This window comes from Bos taurus, chromosome 5 (assembly GCF_002263795.3).
Source record: "Bos taurus isolate L1 Dominette 01449 registration number 42190680 breed Hereford chromosome 5, ARS-UCD2.0, whole genome shotgun sequence".
Lineage (NCBI taxonomy): Eukaryota > Metazoa > Chordata > Mammalia > Artiodactyla > Bovidae > Bos > Bos taurus.
Window position 1 is genome coordinate 15,635,566 of NC_037332.1, and position 10,753 is coordinate 15,646,318.

The following is a 10,753-nucleotide window of genomic DNA, read 5'->3' on the forward strand; positions in this document are numbered from 1 at the left end:
TGTGGCTGAGTACAGTAAATAATTTGTAAAAACTCTTAGATTGCTCAAATTTTTTTTTTTTAAATGAGAAAAACATTTCATATGAAAGAGGTGATATACAATAGTGGTTAAGAGCATGGACTTTTGAATCACACAAAAGAGAGATAGAATCTCTTTTCCATCATACATTATTGATAGTTACACAACTGTCAACAAGTTACTAAACTTCAATTTCCTCATATGCTGTTAGGTTTAGTAGTAGCTCTCATCTTATATGATTGTTTTACTTATTAAATAAGATAATGAAATGTATGTGAAGTCATTGCACCATGTCTCTCAGTTGCTCAGAGCATGTTATTTATCTGTAAGCACTGTTTTAGGCTGAGGCTACAGAAATAATCTATAAATTAAAGGACATTTGTTAGCTTTGTTTTCTTTTCTTATCAGCCCAGGTATCTTTTCTTTGGAACCCAGATAAGTTAGTCTCACTCTCTGGCTTCCTCTTTTTCTCTCCATTAAATATGAATTATTAACATCATGATTTAATGACTCAGCTTGTAAGGAAATATTAATTTGTTAAATGTAAGTGTTAACGTATGAAACTGAATGCCTTTCCATTGTCACTCAGAACTTATTAATTTGGGATAAAATTCAATAATTCTTATAGGGATGTGGCTTGCATAATGGCCAACAGAAGATTTTTCCTTATATATTTATTTTTTTCTAACAGACTGATAGGCAATTCTATCAAGGGATGAATCAAATGGCAAATTTTGAGTTATATGGTATATTAACATAATTAACAAATTCTATCAAAAACCAAACTTCAAAATTGAAAAAAATAGGTATTTTTATTGTATTTCTTAGAAATATAACCTTGAATGTTGGGTTAAGTCGGTGAAAGCTGTTAAAGTGATATGAATGTAGACACATTATTTAATTCATCTCAACTACTTTAGAACCCATGAATGCTTTGTCATTATGCTTCAGTTTTAACATGACCAAGTATTCCTTGTTATTTTTAAGTCTATGTAGGCATAACTGACTTCCTTGTGTGTATTCATTTTAATAAAGTGCTTGTCTTGAATACTATGAAGAAAATTACTGATTTAACAAATTGAATTTACTATTTTAAGACTATTTCAAATTCCTAGTGTCTTCATAGTCCAGATACTATTTTGCTTTGAAATCAAATGGAGAAGCTGTAATCAATTAAAATAAAAATGATTTGTTTTACATTATGTTTTATATGGTAAGACCAATAAATTGACTAATTGAGAATGCTGACATATTTTGTAGAGCTAGTTAAATAGCTTCTTAACCTGTGCAATCTTTATCTCTATCACTCCTGAAACATGAGTGGCTAAAAAAGCAAAGTTAATCACATAGATTATGAGATTAAAATAGAGTAAAGCAGTGGCATAGGAATTGTTATTTATGTTAAATAAAAGTGTGTCTTGTAAAATCTTTTTATATATTGTGAGAGTGATATATAAATTTCATTGCAGCAGTTATTAAATTTACTGATGAAAATCAGAAAATGGTAAAAATTAATGTATTTATAATAAATTTATTCATAGCAATATAGTTTACATTAATAATAATATAAATATATTTGAAAGAATAAAATCAAAAGAATTTAATAAATGTCACTTTCTTCTTATAAAAAACTTAATGTTAGAGTGACACTATAAATGATATTTATGATAGCTATTTTTGGTAGTGCATCATATTAGAGTTTATTAAGTGCTTGCTTATTTGGTGATGTGTTGATTGATATTGTGTTGCTTACATACATTAAATTGATTTGTCCAGTTGAAGGATTTATCAGGAAACAAAACATTGCAAAGAATCTTTTTATTTTTCAAAGATGATCATTTTAGATTGCTTTAATTAGAAGGGCACATATTTTTTATCAATCTTGTGGGAAGCACATGACTCAAATTCACCATTGCTCAAATTAATTTGGACAACCTGTTATAGCATGCCCTAGCAGAAAAATGTGTATCCATTTTATAAAATGGCAAATGAAATACAGCTTTAAGTCTAATCTGGAATTTTTATTTCATTGAGAATGAATTTGAACTATTTGGTCAAGTAAGTGAAAACGCCAGATTTAACACTTACATTGTCTTTTGACCTCATTCAAGAATCAAATTTTGATTTGCCTGCTCAAAACTTTGAGGAGTATTGTCAACTGAAAAGTTGAGCCATAGTAATTTTGTATCACCAGGAGGAAAGATAAAAATTTGCCTTATGCAAAATCATGAGGCAAAGTTTTTCAATCTGAATCCTTCCAGCTCTTGTATGCAGTATTTCCTGTCATGATTTTACATTCTTTGGTTGCCCAGGAAACTCTCCATACCACAATATTGAAAGGATTATCTTATCAATAATCCAAGTTAATAGCAAATCATTTATTAATATCACTCATTTGATAACAATTTAATATGCTAGAGAATCAGTTCAGTTCAGTTGTTCAGTCATGTCCAACTCTTTGTGACCCAATGGACTGCAGCACGGATCACAGGCCTCCTGGGTCCATCACCAACTCCTGGAGCTTACTGAAACCCATGTCCATCGAGTTGGTGATGCAATCCAACCATCTCAACCTCTGTCATTGCCTTCTCCTTCCACCTTCAATCTTTCTCAGCATCAGGGTCTTTTTCAATGAGTCAATTTTTCACATCAGGTGGCCAAAGTATTGGAGTTTCAGCTTCAGCATCAGTCCTTCCAATGAATATTCAGGACTGATTTCCTTTAGGATGGACTGCTTGGATCTCCTTGCAGTCCAAGGGACCCTCAAGAGTCTTCTCCAACACTACAGTTCAAAAGCATCAATTCTTCAGCACTCAGCTTTCTTTATAGTCCAACTCTCACATCCATACATGACTACTGAAAAAACCATAGCTTTGACTAGATGGACCTTTATTGGCAAAGTAATGTCTTTGTTTTTTAATGTGCTGTCCTGTGTAGGTTGGTCATAGCTTTTCTTCCATGGAGCAAGCGTCTTTTAATTTCATGGCTGCAGTCACCATCTGCAGTGATTTTGGAGTCCAAGAAAATAAAGTCTGTCACTGTTTCCATCATTTCCCCATCTATTTGCCATGAAGTGATGGGACCAGATATCATGATCTTAGTTTTCTGAGTGTTGAGTTTTAAGTCAACTTTTTCACTCTCCTCTTTCACTTTCATCAAGAGGATCTTTAATTCTTCTTTGTTTTCTGCCATAAGGGTGCTATCAGCTGCATATCTGAGGTTATTTTTATCTCTCCCAGCAATCTTGATTCCAGTGTGTGCTTCTTCCAGCCCAGTGTTTCTCATGATGTACTCTGAATATAAGTTAAATAAGCAGAGTGACAATATATAGCCTTGACATACTCTTTTCCCAATTTCAAACCAGTCTGTTGCTCCATGTCCATTTCTAACTGTTGTTTCTTGGCCTGCATACAGATTTCTCAGGAGGCAGGTCAGGTGGTCTGATAGTCCCACCTCTTTAAGAGTTTTCCACAGTTTGCTGTGATCCACGCAATCAATAAAGCAGAAGTAGATTTTTTTTTCAGGAATTCTCTTGCTTTTTCTATGATCCAACAGATGTTGGCAATTTTATCTCTGGTTCCTCTGCCTTTTCTATGTCCAGCTTGAACATGTGGAAGTTTGTGGTTCATGTACTGTTAAGAACATGCTAGAGAATATGTTAAGAATTTTTTTTTTTAATGACTCTGTGTATGAGAGTGGTTATAATTAGTCAGAAGAAAGTTACAGGGTAGAAATAGGCACTTTGGTTCATGAGTTTAATGGAAAAAATCTCCAACCATTAAATTACAGAGTGACTCAGATGATAAAGAACCTGCCTGCAATGCAGGAAACTTAGGTTTGATCTCTGGGTTAGGAAGATCCCCTGGAGAAGGGGTGACAACCGTCTCTGGTATTTTTGCCTGGAGAATCCCCATGGACAGAGAAGCCTGGTGGACTATAGTGCTTGGGGTCACAAAGAGTCAGACATGACTGAGTGACTGAATACTTATACATATACACTTCAAGCACACACTTAACTCTTAGAAGTCTTCTTGACTGTAAGTGACAAATTTTCCAAGTATTTTTCCAAAATAATTGTTTTTTTCTGAAAGATTTATAAGGACACTAATGAGGTCATGATTGTTATCAAATTATGGTGGATAAAAATAGCACATGTAATAGGCAAAATTTTTGTGCTCAGTTACATATGATTTAGGGCTTAAGAAATGTTGATAATAAAAGTTAAAATTGTATTTACAGGAATCAATCCAAGAGGAAGACATAATAATTGTAAATATCTATGGCCCCAACATAGGAGCACCTCAATACATAAGACAAACACTAATAGATATAAAAGAAGAAATTGACAGTAACACAATAATAGTAGGAGACTTTAACACCCCACTCACACCAATGGACATCACATCAAAACAGAAAATTAATAAAGAAACACAAGTCTTAAATGACACATTAGATGAGATGGATCTCATTGATATCTTCAGGACATTCCATCCAAATGCACCTTCTTCTCAACTGCACAGGGAACATTCTCCAGGATAGACCACATCTTGGGTCACAAATCAAACTTCAGTAAACTTCAGAAGATTGAAATTGTATCAAGCATCTTCTCTGACGACAGCACCGTGAAACTAGATATCAATTACAACAATAAAACAGTAAGAAACACAAACACATGGGGATTAAACAACACGTTTCTAAATAACCAACAGGTTACTGAAGAAATCAAAAGGGTAATGAAAAAATTCTAGAAACAAATGACAATGAAAAGACAACAACTTAAAACCTATGAGATGCAGCAAAAGTTGTCCTAAGAGAGAAGTTTAGAGCAATACAATCTTACCTCAAGAAACAAGAAGAACATCAAATAGACAACTGAACTTTACACCTAAAACAACTGGAAAAAAAAGAACAAAACACCCCAAAATTAGTAGAAGGAAAGAAATCATAGAGGTCCAGGCAGAAATAAATGAAAAAGAAATGAAAGAAACAACAGTAAAGATTAATAAAACTAAAAGCTGGTTCTTTGAGAAGATAAATAAAATTGATAAACCTTTAGCCAGATTCATCAAGAAAAAAAGATAGAAGAATCAAATCAACAAAATTAGAAGTGAAAAAGGAGACGTTACAACAGATAATGCAGAAATACAGAGAATTATAAGAAACTATTGTGAACAACTATATGGCAATAAAATAGACAACCTGGAAGAAATGGACAGTTCTTAGAAAAGTTCAGTCTTCCAAGACTGAACCAGGAAGATATAGAAATTATGAACAACCCAATTATAAGCACTGAAATTGAAGCTGTGATCAAAAATCTCTCAAAAAACAGAAGCCCAGGATCACACGGCTTCACAGCAGAATTCTATCAAACATTTAGAGAAAAGCTTATGCCTATCCTTCTAAAACTCTCAAAAAATTGCAGAGGAAGAAACACTTCCAAACTCAGTCTACAAGGCCACCATCACCCTAACACTAAAACCAGACAAAGACAACACATAAAAAGAAAACTATAGGCCCAAAACACAGATGAATGTAGATGCAAAAACCCTCAACAAAATTTAAGCAAACAGAATTCAGGAACACATCAAAAAGCTCATACACCATGATCAAGTTGGGTTTATTCCAGGGATGCAAGGATTCTTCAACATATGCCAATCGATGTGATACACCATATTAACAAATCGAGAGATTAAAAACCATATAACAATCTCAATAGATGCAGAAAAAGCATTTGACAAAATCCAGCACCCATTTATGATTAAAACTCTTCAGAAATGGTCATAGAAGGAATCTACCTCAACAATAGCAAAGGCCATACATGATAAGCCTACAGCAAGCATTATTCTCAATGTTGAAAAACTGAAAGCATTCCCCTTAAGATCAGGAACAAGACAAGGGTGTCCACTTTCACTACTATTATTCAACATAGTTCTGGAAGTCCTAGCTACAGCAATCAGAGAAGAAAAAGAAATAAAAGGAATCCAGGTCAAAAAAGAAGAAGTAAATCTCTCCATTTGCAGATGACGTGACACTGTACATAGAAAGCCCTAAAGATAATATCAGAAAATTACTAGAGCTAATCAGTGAATTTAGCAAGGTTGCAGGATACAAAATTAATACACAGAAATCACTTGCATTTCTATATACTAACAATGAAAATTCAGAAAGATAAATTAAGGGATCAATCCCGTTCACCATTGCAACAAAATAAATAAAATATCTAGGAATAAACTTATGTAAGGAGACAAAAGACCTATACACAGAAAATTATAAGACACTGATAAAACAAATCAAAGATGACATAAAGAGATGGAGAGATATTCCATGTAACTGGGTAGGAAGAATCAAGACTATACTACCAAATGCAATCTACAGATTCTATGTGATCCCTGTCAAATTACCAATAGCATTTTTCATAGAACTAGAATAAAAATTTTCATAATTCATATACAAACACAAAAGACCCCAAATAGCCAAAGTAGTATTGAGAAAGAAGAATGGAGCTGGAGGAATCAACCTTCCTGACTTCAGATTATACTACAAAACTACCATCATCAAGACAGCATGGTACTGGCACAAAACAGAAATATAGACCAATGGACTAGATAGAAGCCCAGAAATAAACCCATGCATCTACGGGTACCTTATTTTTGACAAAGGAGGCAAGAATATACAATAGGGCAAGGACAGCCTCTTTAATAAATGGGTTTGGGTAAAGTGGACAGCTACATGTAAAAGAATGAAATTATAAAACTTCCTAACACCATACACAGATAACCTCAAAATGGATGAAAGACCTAAATGTAAGACCTGAAACTATAAAACTCTTAGAGGAAAACAGGCAGAACACTTGATGACATAAATCAAAGAAAGATCCTTTATGACCCACATCCTAAAGTAATGGAAATAAAAACACAAGTAAAAAAGTGGGACCTGATTAAACTTAAAAGTTTTTGCCCAGCAAAGGAATCTATAAGCAAGGTGAAAAGAAAATCCTCAGAATGGGAGAAAATAATGGCAAATGAAACAACTGACAAAGGATTAATTTGCAATATATACAAGCAGCTCATAGAACTCAATTCTAGAAAAACAAACAACCCAATGAAAACGTGGGAAAAAGACCTAAACATACATTTCTCCAAAGAAGACATACAGATGGCTAACAAATACATGAAAAGACGCTCAACATTGCTCATTATTAGAGAAATGCAAATCAAATCTACAATGAGATATCACCTCACATCAGTCAGAATGGCCATCATAAAAAAGTCTACAAACAATAAGTGCTGGAGAGGGTGTGAGAAAAGGGAATGCTCTTGCACTATTGGTGGGAATGTAAATTGACACACTATGGAAGACAGTATGGAGATTCCTTAAAAATCTAGGAATAAAGCCAGCATATGACCCAGAAATCCCACTCCTAGGCATATACCCTGAAGAAACCAGGGTTGAAAAAGACACATGTATCCCATTGTTCATTGCAGAGCTATTTACAATAGCTAGAACATGAAAGCAACCTAGATGTCCATCAACAGATGAATGGATAAAGAAGTTGTGGTACATATGCACAACAGAACATTACTCAGCCATAAAAAGGAACACATTTGAGTCAGTTTTGATGAGGTGGATGAACCTAGAAAATATTATATAGAGTGAAGTGAGTCAGAAAGAGAAAGATAAATGCCATATTTAAATTTTGAAAATTCAGCAATGGCCACAGGACTGGAAAAGGTCAGTTTTCATTCCAATCCCAAAGAAAGGCAATGCCAAAGAATGCTCAAACTACCGCACAATTGCACTCATCTCACATGCTAGTAAAGTAATGCTCAAAATTCTCCAAGCCAGGCTTCAGCAATACATGAACTGTGAACTTCCAGATGTTCAAGCTGGTTTTAGAAAAGGCAGAGGAACCAGAGATCAAATTGCCAACATCTGCTGGATCATGGAAAAAGCAAGAGAGTTCCAGAAAAACAGCTATTTCTGCTTTGTTGACTATGCCAAAGCATTTGACTGTGTGGATCACAATAAACTGTGGAAAATTCTGAAAGAGATGGGAATACCAGACCACCTGATCTGCCTCTTGAGAAATCTATATGTAGGTCAGGAAGCAACAGTTAGAACTGGACATGGAACCACAGACTGGTTCCAAATAGAAAAAGGAGTATGTCAAGGCTGTATATTGTCACCCTGCTTATTTAACTCATATGCAGAATACACCATGAGAAACTCTGGGCTGGAAGAAACACAAGCTGGAATCAAGATTGCCAGGAGAAATATCAATAACTTCAGATATGCAGATGACACCACCCTTATGGCAGAAAGTGAAGAGGAACTCAAAAGCCTCTTGATGAAAGTGAAAGAGGAGAGTGAAAAGTTGGCTTAAAGCTCAACATTGAGAAAACGAAGATCATGGCATCTGGTCCCATCACTTCATGGGAAATAGATGGGGAAACAGTGGAAACAGTGGCTGACTTTATTTTGGGGGGACTCCAAAATCACTGCAGATGGTCATTGCAACCATGAAATTAAAAGACGCCTACTCCTTAGAAGGAAAGTTATGAGCAACATAGATAGCATATTCAAAAGCAGAGACATCACTTTGCCAACAAAGGTCCATCCAGTAAAGGCTATGTCTTTTCCAGTAGTCATGTATGGATGTGAGAGTTGGACTGTGAAGAAAGCTGAGGGCCAAAGAATTGATGCTTTTGAACTGTGGTGTTGGAGAAGACTCTTGAGAGTCCCTTGGACTGCAAGGAGATCCGACCAGTCCATCCTAAAGGAGATCAGTCCTGAGTGTTCACTGAAAGGACTGATGCTGAAGCTGAAACTCCAATACTTTGGCCACCTCATGTGAAGAGCTGACTCATTGGAAAAGACCCTGATGCTAGGAGGGATTGGTGGCAGGAGAAGAAGGGGATAACAGAGGATGAGATGGCTGGATGGCATCACTGATTCGATGGACATGAGTCTGAGTGAACTCCAGGAGTTGGTGATGGACAGGGAAGCCTGGTGTGCTGCTATTCATGGGGTCACAAAGAGTCGGACACGAATGAGGGAGTGAACTGAACTGAACTGAACATACATATACAGAATCTAGAAAAGTGGTACTGAAGAATTTATTTGCAGGGCAGTAATGGAGAAACAGACATAGAGAAGAGACTGATGGTCACGGGGAGAGGAGAGGAGAGGGTGAGGTGTATGGAAAGATTAACATGGAAACTTACATTACCATATGTTAAACAGATAGCCAACAGGAATTTGCTGTATGACTCAGAAAACTCAAACAAGAGCTCTGTATCATCCTAGAGGGATGGTATGGGGAGGGAGATGGGAGGGAAGTTCAAAAGGGAGGGTATATAAATATACCTATGTCTGATTCATGTTGAGGTTTGACAGAAAACAACAAAATTCTGTTAAACAATTATCTTTCAATAAAAAATAGGAAAGCTTCTTCATTGTAATTCTATAAAAAGCTAGGGTTATAGATGTTTTCATTTAGGGGAAAGCCATCATCCTCATTCTATTAGGAGAGATAAGCTTGCCCTTTTGAAAATAACTGACTTAGATAGGTTGATTTGTGAATCAAAGAAATTCAGTTTTAGGGAATTATTATTCTTAAATTTATCCTTTATTAATGGTATATTTATTTGTAGGTATTATTATAATGGTATAATTATCTAAGTGTGGCTTGTTCCTTTACCTCTCAATCCAGTTTCCATGGAAATTTTTGTTTTGGAGTTTTGCAGCTAAAAGAGGCTTCTTATTCCTATGCTTGGGGGATCAATAGGGTGGTAGGAGTAAATGGTCTGATTAAAAATAAAAATTGCAGGTTTCCCATTCAAGATATTAGAAGACTTCATTTGTAACATTGTCAGTTATACATAACATATGAACATATCTTTTAGGCTGAAAGAAAAAATTTATGTATAGTGAACATCGAGTGTAATCTTAAAGACACACAGTCATGTCAGCCTACACATAACATACATAGAGACAACAATAACTTCTGGGAATTTATAAATTAGGGAATTAGTTTCTTAAGGTTTAAAATTCATGATGATTTCTCCCTTTGCAAAATATAAAAACCAGTTCTTTCTAGTATTTGATCATTAAGATACTATGTCAGGAACTTTTTTCATTAATCATTACATACCTGATATCACCCATCCATATGTTCTGATGTATCACCGATCTTTTATATATTATACATTTTACTGTATTGTATTTGGAAGCATAGCAGAATACACGCAAAATATATGCAGGTTATAAAGCATAATTAACAAATGAACACTTACAAACCCAATGCAATCTTTAAGAACTAGAACATTATAAATAATTTTGAATCAATCTTTTTTGGTAGTCACATCCTTCTGCATTCTCCCAAGATGTAACCATCATCCAGGGTTGTTTTCCATTTCTTCTTAAAAATAGTTTTATTACGTGTGCATATATCTTTAAACAAGAGTACTTAGCTTTAAAAATAATATAAAATGCATGTGTATTTTTCTGCAATTTTTTCCATTTGATTAAGACTCACCCTTATTATTGTATATGACTATAGCTCATTCAGTTTCACTTCCATGTAACTGTCCATTGTTTGACATACTAGAATTTGTTTCTCTGATCTCCTGCGGGATATTCATTTTTTGTATTTTTTTTTTGAGATTTTTAAAATTGTAAAATAATCTAGAATTTATACATAGATATAAAATTATGAATTTTCAAGGCAAATTTT